General features: G+C 38.3%; 1 protein-coding gene across 6 annotated transcripts in view; it reads left to right on the top strand.

The window, feature by feature from the left end:
- Positions 1-3,313: 3,313 nt before the first annotated feature.
- LOC121871486 (DDB1- and CUL4-associated factor 8-like) overlaps positions 3,314-17,603 on the top strand; it is a 53,401-nt gene continuing 39,111 nt past the window's right edge. For 3 of the 6 annotated variants that reach the window (XM_042373848.1, XM_042373852.1, XM_042373853.1), the window contains exons 1-2: positions 3,329-3,396; positions 6,013-6,286. The gene's annotated coding sequence lies outside the window, so the exon portion shown is untranslated. Of the gene's footprint in view, positions 3,522-6,012; positions 6,287-17,603 lie in introns of all 6 variants that reach the window. The other 3 variants (XM_042373850.1, XM_042373849.1, XM_042373851.1) reach the window with 3 other exon arrangements.

Here is a 17,603-nt window from a genome sequence, read left to right on the forward strand (position 1 = left end):
AGAGAAGCCAGGGTAGGTGTTGACTCTAAGATATGGGTAGCTATACTGAAATGCCCACCCTATAGCCTGGCCCCCTGGCTGGTCAGCTATGGCTGAGTCAGGTGATTATAATTATACATAAACAAACTCCCTTCACACGCTCCAACCTCCTTCTGGGCCTCTCATCTTCAACCATCTCAACACTCTACATACTGTATACGGGCAGGCACACCCAATAAACATGACATGACTTACAGCCTAACATATTATTTGTTTATGTGTTTGCTGCTTGCCGTAACAAATAGTGTCTCAACAGTGTAAGGATTCCAGTTGATTGGAGGTCTCCTCAAGCTTGGGGCCTGGGGCTTCAACCTCATTAATCTCCATGTAAATCCGGCCCTGTATATACTGAAGCCAAAACCCTTATAGATATGTTCACTGACCCACATCGGAGCCTGGGGGGCGAAAATGTAATAATAATAATAATAATAATAATAATAATAATAATAATAATAATAATAATATTTCAGATTAGTAAAATTTATAATAAAAATAAATAAATAATAATGATAACAATAATAATAATAATAATAATAATAATAATAATAATAATAATAATAATAATAATAATAATAATAATAATAATAATAATAATAATAACAACACTGCAATAATAATAATAATAATAATATTAATAATAATAATAATAATAATAATAATAATAATAATAATAAAGAAGCAAAAAGAAATACAAAAGTGAAAAAAGATCAAGTGTCAGAAACAATATATGTATGTTGTGTTGTCAACGGTAAGAGATCCAGGAGTTTTACCTAAAAACTACCGTTTCCATTCTACGGGATCCTCGGGGCAACTATATCCAAGCCAACTTGACTCCTGCTGTCCGAGGCCGACCTCCATCTAGAAGACAGTGGCGAGGGTCACTCATCCTGGCCCTTCAGGAACACGACCTCCTGCCTGATATTGTTGTCATCCCTGCTGTTAGTTCGTCTCCTTCTCCCTGGCTGGATTTTCAACCCGAAGTGATTGCCCTCGGTGGACCGCTCCCGAAATCCCACGTGAACCCTGTTATTCTCTGCAAATACCACCTCTCCAGGATCGCCCACTGGTCCCCAGGTAGGGTCGTCCTCTACACTGATGGCTCTGTTGACCCCGCTACAGGTCGGGCCGGGGCTGGTGTCTACATCTCCCGTCCTCATGCCCCTGAGCCTTTCAAACTTTCTCTCAGAGTTTCTGACGGGGCATCCTCCACTCAAGTCGAACTAATAGCCCTCCTTGCTGCCCTTCTCGCTGAGGAAGAAGCAGATGGTTTCTGCCCCTTGCTTGTCTGCTGCGATTCCAGGTCTGCTCTCGACGGGATCGCATTTGGATCAGGGGAAAATAAGGACCTCATCCTCCGAATACGAGGGTTAATATCCACATTTCAGGATGCAGGCCGTCCTGTGACATTCCTATGGATACCCAGTCATGTCGGTATCTTGAGGAATGAGGCAACAGATGGCCTTGCCAAGACTGGCTGCAACAATGCCACACCTGACTACGTTGTTCCTCGAACACTTTTGCAGCTTAGGAACCAAATTCGCCGAAAACAGAGAGAAGCTCGGGAAGCAGCCCACCTGGTACGATGTCCTCCGTAAACTTCCTGACCTCTCGTATGTCTATGGGAAAGGGTCACGGAAAAGGGACGTGATTGCTGCCCGTATCATCATTGGGTATGACTTTGCTTGGGAGATTGGTATCCCCGCATCCCCTGAGCAACACTCTTTTGCATTATGCAGAAGACCCGACAGCCGCACCCTTATTCACTACCTCCTAAGATGTCCCCACACACAACGCTTCCGTGACGCCTGCTGGACCACCACTCCACGACCCCCTGACGGAGACACGATGATCCTCCCCATACTGGCCAGATATTATGTAAATAACATTGATTATGTGTTAAAGGAATATCCTTCCTTCCTTAGGCTTTAATAAGCCCCTTTATAATATTTATTTTTACTGTATATACTTGTGACACTTGCCAGATGCTTCTGGTGTTATTGTACAGGGGTACCCAGTGACAGCACTAGGATCCCGCTTCCTCTATCAAGGAATAGCCAATTGAAATTGAAATTGAATTGAAAATTGTAAGAGAAACAATTGAGACCCTGCAATTGTGTGTAAATGAGGTAGAAAGTCAGGTCAGCAACCTGGGACTTGGTCACAATTTTCGTGATGCCATATGGCAGCAGGGTCTACGATTAGACAGCACATTATGCTTCCAGTATCTTCCCAAGCAGTAATACCTCCCTGTTTGGTAGCTGCCTACTACCTAAATGCATAGATAACCGAGAAATCGATTAAATGAAACAAATTCATAGGTCATAGCACAAGAGACTGGACTTGGTCAACAAGTGTCATCAAACAGCCCAATCCCTAGCTCCAGCACACTAACCCTAGTGTGCTGGAGAACTAGGGATTTGGCAGTCCGGTAAGAGTTATTTTTTTTCTTATGCAACATGCGACGTGGACAGTGACCCAGTGGGAAGGTTAAAAATCGCATTCTTCTCATAAAGAATAATATCAGTGAACTAATAGCGACAACAGCAAATGGATCGTTAACACCTCGCAGCAATAGTATATATCGTAGCATATGTACAAAACTAAAGTTCAGTAATGTCGGTACCTTTACGTTTATTTTTTTTATATTTTAAGATACATATCTCATTACAGAGATAACAGTTAATAATGTCATGTATGGCAGAGCCGTTAATAAATCTTTTCCCCCCCTTGGTGCAAGGCCGTTAACTGCCCCTCCTAGACTATGAATCTAACGACGGGGCTGGGTACAGTAATTACCACTTACCAACGCGATTAAAATTTATTCTTCGAAGCACCCTACAGAAGATCACATCAAAATTTAAGCATAATTATCTTTTCAATAAATTATTTGCAAAATATTATTCGAAAAATATTGTTATTGGAATATAATAATATAAATCAATACCAAACAAATTTTAATGAAGTATTAAAAATTCAAAGTTTCTTCTTAATTTATATTTTTATTTTAATAAATACTTGTATCTAACCTCCGTAATTGGGTTAAACTACAATGTGCTTTGTGTTTAGCGGGCAAGTGTTTCGCCAATCAGCTGGGAAGATCCAGCTGATGTTGCTGATACCTTATAAATATTACTTCCCCCAATTAAATGTAATTTTCATTTCACATGACACACTGATAATATTTTTTTTCACATTATAATTGATGACCATTTTATTTTAAATAACATGTTACCCATCATTTTTTTTAAATAAATAAAATAAAAATGTTAACATCGCAGTTGGCAGTTGTTTGCTCACCCCGACGACAACAAACCATCTTAGCGAGAGTCGACTCCTGTGCTCCTGACGTTTGTGGCGGTACGTCTTGCTGCTTAACATCCTCATTGTGTGCTGTCTTACCTGCTGTGCCACTGCCTTATTGCTGACAACTAGCCCAGCCATTTACCGAAAGGGTTATGTTGGATTTTTTCTAAAAATAGATAGTAAGAACCATTTCACTTTGTTTACGTTTTCTAAGTTACAGATTGGAGTCGCAGTGTTTTGATAAGAATTTTTGTGAGGTGTTATTACCCACATGGATTATTGTATTAACATAACTCATAACTACGGTGACTTGTATATGGCTGAGTAATTTACGTTTTTTGTACATTTTGTTCTTATCATTAGGTAAGTGATGACACCCATCAGGACGGAAAGGTTAGATATTAGATGATATTTCTTGGATAGTTCATTTGTTCCCATAAGGCTTGTATTGAGGTATTCGTTTTTTATTATTATTATTATTTGGGTTAGCTGTTTGGCTACACAAGTGATTTGGAGCCTGTAAGTGTCTGAAAAATTTTGCAATCAATAGTCATGGATTCACCTATATGCCTGGTCATAAACTTTGGGCTTTCTTCAATACATTAATTACCTGAAATAGGCACGAAAACAATTGATCTTATCTTGAAGGTAATCTTTAACCTCTTGGTATTTAATACCTTAAATTCAGTGTGATTAGAGGGATCATAATTATACAGTACTGTATTTGGTTATATTCCCTTAAAGGAAGTGCACTTCATTTATCTAACTGCTTTCTTGTGTAGACTTATCTCTTAAATTAGCAGACCATCTAGTTTCAGTGACAAGCATAGAGGCACCACTTCTTTTTATCTTGTTGTATGTTAACTTGAGCTGTCACTTTTCCTGCAAATTTCCTAAGGAACTCCTTGTTCTGTATTTTGGTAAACCCTTTTCTTGGACCATTTTATTTCTTTGATATTTTATGACATGTTCTTCTGATGTGTTTGTTGTAATGCAAAATATGTGAAACTGGTGGCAAAGCAAGTGAAAAGCTAGTGTGAAACCACTTAAAAGGCAGACCATAAGAACCATCTTAAACTTAGCCTAACCAACACTACTCTACAATCTGTAGATTGGGTTAGGTTAGGAATGGTTGATTCTTTCAATCTGTTTTATCATTAATCTTCAAAATGATTTTTTCCCTGGTTTTCACATCAGATTTACATTCTTGCATTAAACAAAACATTGATTAAGATCCCCTGAGAGAATGTGAAGACATAATGTGGTACAAGTAGAACAGTACAGTACCATATTTTTGTTTTAATGCACAGCAGTCAAATAGGGTGTCAAAGTAGGAAAACATGCAGTTATGAAATAATTTATGAAGTAGACTACATAAACCAAGGTCATCTAAACTAACCAAAACCAATCTAGGATCATTAGGTTTGCTTTAGTTGGTTCATGTGGTTGGCTTCATAAATGTTTTCAGATTAAGTTTTTTCCTTACTTCCCATTAGCTGTAAAGATCTCATTAAAAATCAAGAAATAATGTTGGAGAGAGAAACATTTACCCTACATTTTTATTTATATAGTTAAGCTGATATTTTGCTATACACATGTTGTATTTTTAGTTTTCTTTTAATAGGATTTTCACCAATATATTTGTTTTGATGTATTGCATAGAATGCAAGTCCAGTATTAGAACAAGGAAAATACTTGAAAATCATTTATGAAACATACAACCAAGAATCAACCATAGGTAACTTAGCCAAACCATGATCATTAGGTTAGGTTAGAATTTATTGGTTCTTTTTTCTGTTCCATATTAGTTTTAAGTCAAGCATATTTATGGGAGGAAACACCTAGGCCCTGACTTGTAACTGGGATCTTGAAATTGAATAATTAAAAAAATATATATCATCCTTTACTTACATACTAAATTTCTAGAGGAGAACTGTGTGGTAAGAAGAGGCCTTTAGAAGGGATAAATCTTGATAGTACTGTATTGCTGTCAGGCATAACTCAGACACACTAATCCATTCTCTTGTTTGTTGACATTACTTGTTAACTATAAAATGCCGATGTCAGGAACAAACTACAGATTCCAGTCTTTCCTCATGCAGTGTGAATGTACAGTGCCCTCTCTGATCCCATAGAGAATGAAGTGTTCCCTTGTGATTTTAGACACTTAAATAGTGTATAGTACAGTATACTGCTGTCATGCAGTTGTAGGGGTTCTGTTAATATGATAAGTTTATATTGTACTACAAGTGTTTACTTTGTTTAATGACCCTCTGGCAGGCTGGATTTACATTCTAGGCCAGTGGTTCTTAAACTTTTTTGCATCGCTTCCCCTCTCTGCACAAGTCCTAGATCCCCCACCCCCCCACCCCCTAATGCAACCCTTGGTTATTATAGAGTGGGAGGGATGGGCAATAGTGTACAAGATGCATTCAGTTCCTCACCAGACTTTTCTCTCTGACCACTTTCGCTCCCCTTGGAATCTTCTGGCGCCCACCCCAGTTTAAGAACCACTGTTCTATGCATTAAAACAAATGTACTATTGGTGCAGATCCTGTCAAAAAATTGCTAGAAATAACAACACAGAGGTAAACTAAACATTTACCATCAAGTCCTAGCTCATTATTAAGTGGGTGGGAGACTGATTTCCTCTTCATATTTTCATTTTAGCTCACAGTTTTTGTCATGCGACTAAAAGGAACTCCAAGCTAAGGAAGACTAAACTCAAGAACTCCCAAGGCTGCTGTGGTACAGTACTGCTCATCAACCATGAGATGAAACTATAGCAGCTGCCAAAGCACATATGTGGAAGCATCACTGATATTTCTTCCTGTGACATCATTACTCTCAATACATCTACACCTTGAAACCAGAGTGAAAGTACAGTATAAGGAGAGAGGCAGCTGTGGATCTCATGGCCAAGAGCATACTACGACAAACAGTGGTGAGTGACCTGCACTAAAACGAAGGTAGAGCAGACTGCAAGTGAAGGATGGTGCAATCTGAAGTTCTTGTGCAGTCTGAAGTGACTTAAGATAAAAATCTGTCTCTGCCATAAGTAGTCATGTGATGGCTCTGCTAGGGATAGCTAACAACTCAGATAATAATGGATTGATGATGGAGCATGAACCTAAGGGGAGAGCAGGAAAGAATTTTCTCCTTCAGGAAACTAGGTTTCTTTTGCTCAAAAAGCAGGATATGCTAAGCAGCAAGTGTACTTAGAAGGGCTTTATAACAGCTAATGAACAGCTGTCAATCATTTTTGGTTGAAAATGTAATTTTTAACACTCAAAATGAGTGCTTTAAGTTCTGCCTATGGCAGTTTTACCTATACTGTACCTGTATTGGTAAGATTGTACAGTGCCCGGTAAGTCCACAATATATGCAAGATTTACATTCTTGGAAAACCCTTGTTTGATTGAATTCACTCAAGTTGACTTAAAGCTCTTAAAGGAAAAGGGGGGTGGAGTTTTTTTATCTGAAAGATCTTTTACTATTCCCCCCCCACCACACACACACACACAATATATATATAAATATATATATATATATATATATATATATATATATATATATATATATATTTTATATATATATATATATATATTTTATATATATATATATATATATATATATATATATATATATATATATATATATATATATATATATATATATATATATATATATATATATATATATATATATATATATATATATATATATATATATATATATATATATATATATATATATATATATATATATATATATATATCTTGATAAAATCACACGGGAAAATGGAAACAACGGAGTATATATAACACAATGTTCATAATGATGGAAAAACATCAAACCTACTGACTACAGTACTGTACGTACACAGTTACATGGATAATAAATATAATTTGAAGCTGTATTGTACTCAGTCTTTCATCTCAAGTTTGCACATACAGTAACCTGGCTGACACTAACTAACAACTTTTAACTCTTCTAGAATATTTCGTTGATGGTGTAAGCAGATTGCCTCATCGTGGTGTTAGAAATAGATATACTGCAGTTTTTCTAGGTAGACTTCATTGCCCTCCTTTGAAGCCATTGCTTCACTAGTTGAGTTAAATCTATTTCAGTATACCATACACATGATCACTCAGGGACACTAGAGTACACTTCTGACTCTGTGTACAGTTAAGATCATAAACGTGCTTCTAGCCTACATGCATGATATCAGCCAGGTGCTTTGGTAATACTGTATGGCAAATAGCTGACAGATTTGTTTTTTTATGACCAGTTATTTAAAATGTATTATTGTAAATAACCTCAATCTTTTGTTGTACAGTACTGTATATATTGGTGATTGGTATCAGATGTGCAAAACATGGGAAAAGAAAGTTATTGAGAGAAATATGACATTACTGCTGGATGATTTATTACTGGAGATCCAGACCTGTGATTATAAACAACAGTTGTCATACTGCTGCTGCCAAGAATTCTTTTTATGCTTAATGTAACTGATACGTATAAATATTACAGTAATGTACTCGTAAATATGGAAATAATGTGATAGTATTATGTAAACGCGTCTCTATCATTCTCTAATCATATTCTGACCACAATCTATTTCCCCATCTACTAAAAACCCTAACCATACTTACCACAATGGTCATTCACTGTTTCCACTCCTTAAAATACCTATATAACCTATCCGTCCTAACCCCACTTATTGCAATTCATACTCTACTTCCCACACTCCCTACCAAAACCTCCTAACATACCAACCCATCCTTCCAGAATCATCATACTTAGCAACCACATCAATACAATCCTTTAATTTCTCCCTCTTTCTGCATATTCCAAAATTAATTCCCTCACACCCTCTCTCCACATTCTCCCCCTACCTCTTATCATTTTTATAATCTTTTCTCTTCCTTTCCATTTTCCTGGCCACTCTCACATCCTTCTCTCTGCTCCCCCCTCTCCTCAGCCTTGGTTCTCCCCCTCCCTACTCTCCCCTACATAAGGTAGAATATAACTGTACAGTATGCTCTTTGGTTCACTCGGGTTACAGTATTAATACGTTTACTTGGATTAAATATGTCCATTGTGTTGGGAATGAACTATGTGCTATGCACTATAACTTATTTTAAGAATAGTTTCTGTTGTTTGTTAATGTTCTGTGCATGAACCTATTTTCCAAAAGTGAACATTACTTTTATCTTTCTGAAACTTTTTACAATAAAGTTTATCTTAAACCATGGTAATATTTGCAATTCAAACTTGCACCTATTTTAGCATTTGTAAAATATAAAGTAAACAGAGAGGAGAGACACATACTTCATGGTTATTGCTGAAAACATTTATTTAATACTGTACCATCAAGCATAAAGGATTCAGTATCAGTAGTCTTATGGCAAATGTAATTTCTAATCATACGTCTGGATCCCCAGTAATTAATCATCCTGCAGCTATGTCATGTTTATTGTCAATAAATTTTTTTTTTGTGTTTTATACATTTGATACAGTACCAATTGGTTATGGTATATACTGTACAGTACAACAAATGTATTCCAAACTAATCTCCAATTGCAAATCTTAAATAACTGGTCATTTAAAGCATATCTGCCAACTCTTCACCATACAGTGTTAACAGATCACATGGCTCTTATCATATACATAGGCTTCAAGTGAATTTATGATCTCAATTTTACTTTGGGCAATTAGTCTACAATAGCTGTTTGGGCACTGGGGTATCATTGAATTATATTTTCTTATATTTTTATATCCAAAATTTAATTAAATAAGTTATGCAACATGCAGATGTACAGGTACTGTTTTTATTTAATTTTTGTAGTACAGTACCACAACTTTAATTTACAGAAGAAAGGTCATGTATTTCAGATTTTGTTTTAACATGTGACTTGTTATGTAGAATTTGCATAAATTGAGTGCTCACTGTAACTAATAACAGAAGAGATAATTATCCAATGAGTAAGAATTTAAAAAAAAATTAATTCAATAGATAATTCCTATGTATGAAAGAATCTCTTCCTTATAGCATGGGTATCAAACTGAAACTTCGGTGCTATTGCTACACATTGTATTGTATAGTAATGCACTGTGATCATGATGTTACCAGTTTTGTCCTTAATCAGACTTGGGTATGTTTTAATAACACCAAAGCAGCTACTAAATGTCCTCAGAAGAACAAGTTCCTCGGTGATTTTCATCATAAATATTGTAAATAAAATACGTGTGTTAAGGTTACTGTATATGTCAGTGCAGAGAACTGAAGCCTCAGTGATGTAATTTTATCACCAAGACAGGGTGAGGTTATTGCTCATGGTAACTATAAGCTGAGTACAGTACAGGTATATACAGTACTGTAGGTACAGGACAAGTACTGTATTGAAAAAGAAAGCCTGATGTGTCCTAACCTTTTTGTGCTGTATTGACACTCATATTTGTGTTCTTATACTGGACCAGCTGGAATTGTTGAAACCATATATAATTGTCCGAGTTAGCTGTATCTAATATTTGACCTTTATAGGTTTGTTGTATGAATCTTATTTTTTACTTCCATTATTTTATATTACTTTGAATATTTAAAAAAAAAATTTTGTTTATATACTTTGTGATGTAACATCAACAACGATTGTTATTGGTATACCCTGTACTTTGTTTTTATGCATAGGTTAGAGTTTTTAGGTATAAAGGAAACTGGCTCCCAATAGAGATAGAATTATAAAGGGTGTCACCATGGTTGTTCAATATCTTCATGGTTGGTGTAGTAAGAGAGATGAAAGCAAGGGTAATGTTGAGGAGTGCACGTTGAGTATATAATGGTATGAAATGCAAGTGGGAAGTGAATCGGCTACTATTTGTATAAGACACTGTCTTAGTGGTCAGTTCAGAAGAAAAGTTAGGAATATTAGTGAATGAGTTTGGGGGAATGTATACCAGAAGAATGTTAATAGTGTACAGTACGAGAATGTGAACAAAAAAAAAAAAAAAATTGAGAAGGAAGGCAAGGAGAAAAAACTAGTGTATTTTTGTTTCTGGTAACTTGGAGTGGATGTGCTAAGGAATGGGACAGTGAGTGATTAATTGAACCTCAGAATTGAAGAGGGAAATGGTGTAATAGGTGAATTGAGAAATGTATGGAGAGGGAGAGAAGTACAGTTGGCTCCATTCCTGCAGTTGCCACCTAGCATTGCTAATCTTCTATCGCCATAAGGTGTGAACCCGAACTCTGAAGTGTGAATTCAAAGTATTCAATAATAAGAGGGAAGGAGAGGTGTGTCAGGGAAGGTGTCTTTTTGTGGGGGGAGGGACAGGATACTAGGGGTGAGGACAGAAAGAGTATATCAGTAGGGAGAGATTACAATACAGGATAACACTTGAACGATACTGATGGGGTTTTTCAGCTGAATGTAATCATCTAGTGTTAGCCAGGTGAAAATACTAAAGTTAAAGTGGAGGAGTGGGAGATGAGTTCATGTTCTAAGTAAGGTGTTGCTTTGCAAAAGGGGGCATTTATGAACATCCGGGGGTCGTGGCCCATGGTCCAAACGTCCTGCGTTCCACCAGAATATAGAAATAGTTTAAGGTGCAACCACTAAAGCACTCAAAATGTGTAGAAAAGGACATTTATTCTAACTAACACTTAATAATGTGCACGAGTAGCTAAGACTAATAACTCCCACACCCTGGTTGTTTAAAATACTGGGTATCACTTGTATTTTTATCATAACTGCACCATAAATTGCTCATTTGATAATCCCTGTAATTATAATAATAATACAGTAAGTTGGATGAATAGGTTGTAGAGTTTGATAAATACAGAAAAGAGGAAAACTGGAATTGAGAGAAGCATTAGCCAGAGAGTGTATCAGGATTTGTACTGGTGGCATAGACAGATTTAGAGAATGAGAAGTAAAATTTTGATAGTGTTTAATTCAAAGGTAGATAGAAGGTAGGAAAGGGAAGACCAAGAGAAGGATTTTTTTCTCTTTGGGGTTATTCACAGCACTACCACTTCGTGGTCAGTGTGCACTAATCCTGGGATAGTTAGTAGTAGTTATGGAGAAATAATAAAGACAGTATACACCTGGGCTTTGCCTTTTGTGGGGGTTGTGTTCTTGAAAATCTCTGTGAACCAAAAATCTGTGAAGTGCAATAATGAGGGGTAAGGGAGAAGTTAGAATTTATTGTATCACCTTGGTAAATCTTCGATTTAAATGTAAAGTTGGAAGCGATAAGGTACATTGGGGCTGGTGAAAATACGACGGCCATCGGTAGAGTTTTAGGGTCACAGCATCTCGGTCAACTGTAGCAACTATTAAACAAATTACTGTTTTGTTTTACAATTTTTATGCATCCACATCTTTAAGTTGTGTTGCAAAGTATCATTTTGTTAGATATTGGAGAAGTCTTATTTTACAGGAACACATCTTCATATTTGCAATGATTAAATTATCAATGGATAGACAATTTAATTTACAATTATTTGGTTTATGATAAGATTGGGAATGTAATCCTTTTGTAATTTAGGGTATAAAGTCCCCGAATATGTTATAGTCTTAGTACAGTGTGTTGTGTTCAACAGAACATCATGTTTTTATTGAAGAACAAATAAGGAGAAACATGGCTTTATTCCTGAAACTCCCAAAAATACTTCTCTTTGGTCAGAATCTGAAATTTTACTGAACGCTAAATGTTTTGTTTATTTTAAATTTGCATAGATGATAAAAGAACCGTTTAAGTTACATGAAAATCTGTGTGGTATGCTACATTGTAATAACAAATGAAAGAGAAGACTCCAACCTCAATAGACATAAACATCACCTCACCACTGCCACAGGCCATTCAGTTATGAAACCAACTATGATCCTCCACTCCAACCACACCATCATCTTGCCACACACACACTACATTTTGACTCCATCAGAATAATCCCTTACACTCTACATTATAGTATTATTTATAGCATGTTTTTAGCAATACTGTACAGTATTTTAATTGTTTCTTCTTCAGAAAAAAGCTGAACATGGGCCCCCTAGTGTGTTGTCATGAACAAAGAGTGTACGAGACCAGCAGACTGAATAGGAGTCTTTGTGGGTTTTTGCTGTCTCACAATTTTACTCGTTTTACACTGTGCATCAACCATGTCTTTTTATAGTTATAGGAATATATTTATTTCTTGTCTTTAATTTTTTTTACATACAGTAGTTATATACTGTATTACTAGGTGTCCGATAAGTCCCTTTACCCTCTGTTAACATAGTTACAATATGATGGGAGGCAGCCACTCAAGTGTTAACACTGGTCCTATTAATTATTAACTGTCACATTACATATACAGTACTGGGTATGTGAAAATTAGTGTAAAAATAGAGAAAAAAATTATTTTTCCATCCTGCTAATCTACTTCTAGTTGGAAAATTTTCTGAGTAAAGAGACTTTTGGAATAAGTGTACTGTATTAATTTTGTTAAGGGCTTCATAGAATATATAGCTTATCTAGAGGGATGAACTAACTGTGCACGTAGACATACAGTATTGATATAACATCCACAAAGCATTTAGGCCAAACTTACTCAAGGCAGCTTGCTGTGTGTGAGACAATACTGTATACTGGTATTAGTATGTAACATTAACAAGCAAAACAATGTCGGTAATGTGTCACCTTATTTCACAGTGTGCCTTTAAGAGCTCTTTAATTACTTACAAAAATAAGTGATTAGGAGGAACATTCTTTTCATAGAACCAAATTTTGATAGTGTTCACCTATGAATACATGCATGCCCTTAAAATTTGCATGGGTTTGGGTCTCAAAATGACTGCAAGTTGCCAAATCCGCAAATATAATTTGCTGACCAGGAGGGGGGTACATTTTTCTTACGAAAAAAAAGTAATTTTCGTAAAAATATTTTTTACATTATTTTAAGTACAGTAAGCTCTCATATTTTGCGCTATTTCATTTTGCGTTTTTGAATTTCGCGAGCACTACCTCATGTAACCAAGTCTTATATTTGACGTAAAATATCGTGAATTTCGTGAGATCCAGCAAGCTGAATGCTGGCCACCATCTTGAATGACTTCACAGCCCTCATACCAGTTGCAGTCATTTCTGCTACAACGCTTGTTTTGTCATTTCAAATTGGTTGCAACACGATTGATGAATAGGGGAACTCTGTTTGTAAAACGCAAACTTTGCATACATTTGTTGGCTTAGCACGATTCCATCCTCAATGTTTTGATTCCATCCTCAACGTTTTAAGCGTAGCGTGGGGTTATGCAATGTTTACAATTCACGTTCGACATCACATTTTCAATTGATTCGTGTCTTTTGTTTGTGAAGTGTTTTTTGAGAGGTACTCTGTAATTTTTTGTATTTATTTATTTATTTTGTTTTTTTCAAATTTAACTGTTACCTATAAATACTGTATGAAAATAAAAAATAAAAAGAATGTTTCGCAGTGAGGACAAATAACGGTTTACACCAGCGCTCTCTGTTTACATCACGTGATCAGTTGAATCGTGCGGTTTCTGTCAATGACCCCGTGATTTTCGCAATTTTCTCTAATTTTGTTGTGTTAGCGATGAATATGGAAAGACAAGTTAGGAAGAATGTTTCCAAGAAGCGTTCTGTTGATCGAATTGCTGGTGGTGAACGTAAAAGAGGCTTACAAGAACGCAACTATCGCGTTGTAGCCCGCGCTATCCTAGCGTTCGTCCGGGCTGTTATTGTGTGCTTTTTTGGGTGGTGCTATCACCTGTCGAGTCAAGATAATGGCCTCCACCTCTGCTTGTGCTGGTGGTGAAGAAAATGATGAATAACATAAAGATAATGGTGATGATGAAGATGGAGGCAGGGGAGTTACAAGTGCTCCTCATCTGCCTTGGAAGAGAAGAGCGGAGGGAGGTCAGAGCTGGAGGCAGCAGGAGGAGGGTCGTCCATGTCGGAATCAGAATCAGGAGGAGGAGCACTTGAGTTCCTTCATTATTTCCTTGTAAGGAAGTAGGAGCTTTTTGAACCCTCTCTTGAAGTTGACTGATCTCTCGATAGAGTGATTGGTCTCGAAAAACATGCTCACGAGTGCCTGTTGAGGCTATGACAGTTAAGGTGGGCACCTTCTCCACTTCACCTTCTTCTTCCTCCTCATCCTCACGACGCTGCTCCTTTACAAGCTCGGCCAGCTCTTCCTCAGTCAGCTCTTCCCTAGCATGACGCAGGAGCTCCTCTTGCATTTCTTCCTCCTGTATGACGTCAAACCCCTCACCTCCCACTTGATGGGCAAGCTGGGTGATGTGCTGCACATCCTGGTCGACTGTGGGGAAGCCAGCAGTCATTTGCCACCTCTAGCCACAAGGCCCTCCAGCAGGAGTTAGCACAGAGGGCTGTCAGGTTAGCATGGCACTGCTTGATGAAGGAGATGCAGTCTGCACTGGAGAACTTCTTCCACATTTCCCACACTGACTCGGCACCATCCCATGTGTCCTCGTTCAAGGCTTGCCATATCCTGCTGAAGGAGCGAGTCATGTACTTGACCTTGAGGACAGCAATGATTCCCTGGTTGAGTGGTTGGAGCAATGATGCTGTGTTCTTGGGCAGCAAAACCACCTCGACGTTTTTGTTGGCAACCTTGAGGGCTTTGGGGTGGCCAGAGCCTTTCTTTTGCAGGTAATCCTTGACCTTTCGCACAGAACAATTGTAAAACCAGTCAGCGAACAACACTACCATCATCCTGGCTTTCTTGTTTGAGCGTAGAAAACTAGGAGGAGGTGCATGTCTTTGTTCTTGAGTGCTCACGGATATTTGGCTTGGTGCAGCAGCATGGGCTTGATCATTTGCCCTGCAGTGTGGCAACACTGCAGGATAGACACATGATCTTTGGCCACCTTGAAGTCCAGTGCACTCCATTCCTCCTTGGAAATGAATGTCCTGGCTGGCATATTCTTCCACCACAAACCAGTCTCATCAGCATTGAAAACTTGCTCTGGCTTGTAACCCTTCTCCCAGATAATCTCAGCAAAGACCTCAGGATACTCCTTTGCTGCTACATTGTCTGCTGAGGCTGACTCATCAATGATCCTCAAGTTATGTAGGTTGTAGCACTTCAAGTTCTCAAACCACCCCTTACTGGCATTAAAACCTTTTTCTATGGTATCACCAGAACCACCAGCATTAGCACCACCTTCACCACGGAATTGGTCATACAGGTCCTTGGCTTTGTCACGGATAAACTTCTGGCTGAGAGGGATGTGGCGGCGGGCAGTTACAGTCCTCAATCCAGATGTTAAGGGCTTTCTACATCTTCACCATAGCTGTATCCCTCACATTAACGGCTATCTTGGCAGAAGAGGGGGCACTTAGGGCAATGGCATTACGAATATCCCTCTTTTTTCCTTGATGTAGCGGACAGTTGACTCATTGATGCCATACTCCCTGCCACATGCTGCAAAGCTTTATCCACTCCTCAGTTTGCCTACCAGTTGTGTCTTCTCCATGAGGGTTATGACCTTTTCTCTCACTTGTTTGGGCGCCTTCCCGCAGCTGGTTGAAGATGGTTGAGGGTGTTTGGCAACCATCCCAAGCACGAGGAGCACAGTTCTTTAGAGAGCAGAGTAGCACATGCATGAGACGGAGAGTGAGTGTGGCCCAGCCTCCTGGGACAACAGAGACCACTTGTGAGAGCCATGAAACTCACGCGCTCCCCCTTCCTGACCGCGAACCTGCCACCAACTTTAGAAGTACCCTCAGACATTCTTCGGTACAATCAGGGTGTCATACGCGAATAATCGAAGGCCGCAAATTTTAAAGGCATGATGTACTACAGATATATTGAATTCTGAACTTAATGAATGATATAAAAAACTATTGGTATTATAGAGTACAGTAGTAGGATAATAAGTCATAATACTACAGTGTAACACATCTACACGCATTAGGGATATTTCATACAGAACATGGTAAAGGAGAACTAACCTGGAGAGATCTTCTGTCACTGTAGGTTGATTTTGCATGTACAGTACTGGCATAAGAGTTCAATCTACTTAGCATCTCGAGAAGCTTTAATCTCAGTTTTGATACGGAGGCATTAGAATGCTGGTTGTGTTAAGGTGCATTATTTCATGGCAGATCAAAATAATGCAGTAGATAGGGACACATTCTGAAGGCCACTGAGTGTGTTTAGGTGCATAAGTTAATTTTCATTGCTTTTATGGGTACTACTGTGCACTTAGTGCAATTTTATGGGTAAGGTTGGGTTATACAAATGGATATACATGTACAGTGAACCCTCACTTTACGCTGTTAATTGAACCCACGGTGGCCCGCTTAAAGTGAGAAACGCGTAAAGTGAACAACATAACATATGGGATTAATTGAAATAGAGACCGGGCCGACCCCCAAACTCCACTTTTTCCCGACACAATACGTACGTTTTACTAAAAATAACATCTTAACTTTATGATGGTATTCACCCACACATAATGTAGAAGGGAACAATCAATAAGAGAATAATAAACTGAAGGTTAGGTTAGAAAAAACAAGGTTGGGGTTAACACTTACGTTAGTAGAAGAGATGGGTCGGCATAAGGGAATGGAGGCTGGTTTCGAAGCAGAGGGCAGGCTACTGGCCCTCAAGTGAGTCTTCATCGGTGTCATCCACACTTACTAGTGCCTCCCTGACAAATCCCTCAAAGTCATCATCACTGTCTCTGCCTCTGTCACTGGCTTGGGCTGGCTGTGGTGGGTTGCGGGCGAAGAACTCTGTTATGCTTTGCTGACGGCTGGTGTTTATGTTGTTGTGATAATCCTTGATGTAGGGCTCCATAGTCTGCAACAGCTGGGTAGTGAAGATTTCATACCTGTTTGCGTCAGGGTTGTCGGAAAGGAGGAGCTTGACTTTCTCAATACACTCGATGGCACCCCTTACATTACTATGGGATAAGCGGCATTCTTCTTGGGATGACGCACCACCTGCCTCTTCACTGACGTTATCATCATCTACCATCTCGTCGGTAGTCACATCAGGATCCCTTATCACCTCCAGGATGTCGTCGTTGGTGGTCTCGAAGAAGCCTGCAGCTGTAACACTGCGCAGCTTCTCTGGCAAGGTCCACTGCTACTGCAACAGTCTGAACCTCACCAGTCACAGATTTACTCTGCCTAACACCCGGAATGCCTTGCAACACATGTCTCCATGCGTGACGAACAGTTGCTACAGACAGCTGATCCCATGTCTCCACCAAGAAGTC

The sequence above is a fragment of the Homarus americanus genome, unplaced genomic scaffold (genome assembly GCF_018991925.1).
Source record: "Homarus americanus isolate GMGI-L3 unplaced genomic scaffold, GMGI_Hamer_2.0 scaffold45698, whole genome shotgun sequence".
Taxonomy (NCBI): Eukaryota; Metazoa; Arthropoda; class Malacostraca; order Decapoda; family Nephropidae; genus Homarus; species Homarus americanus.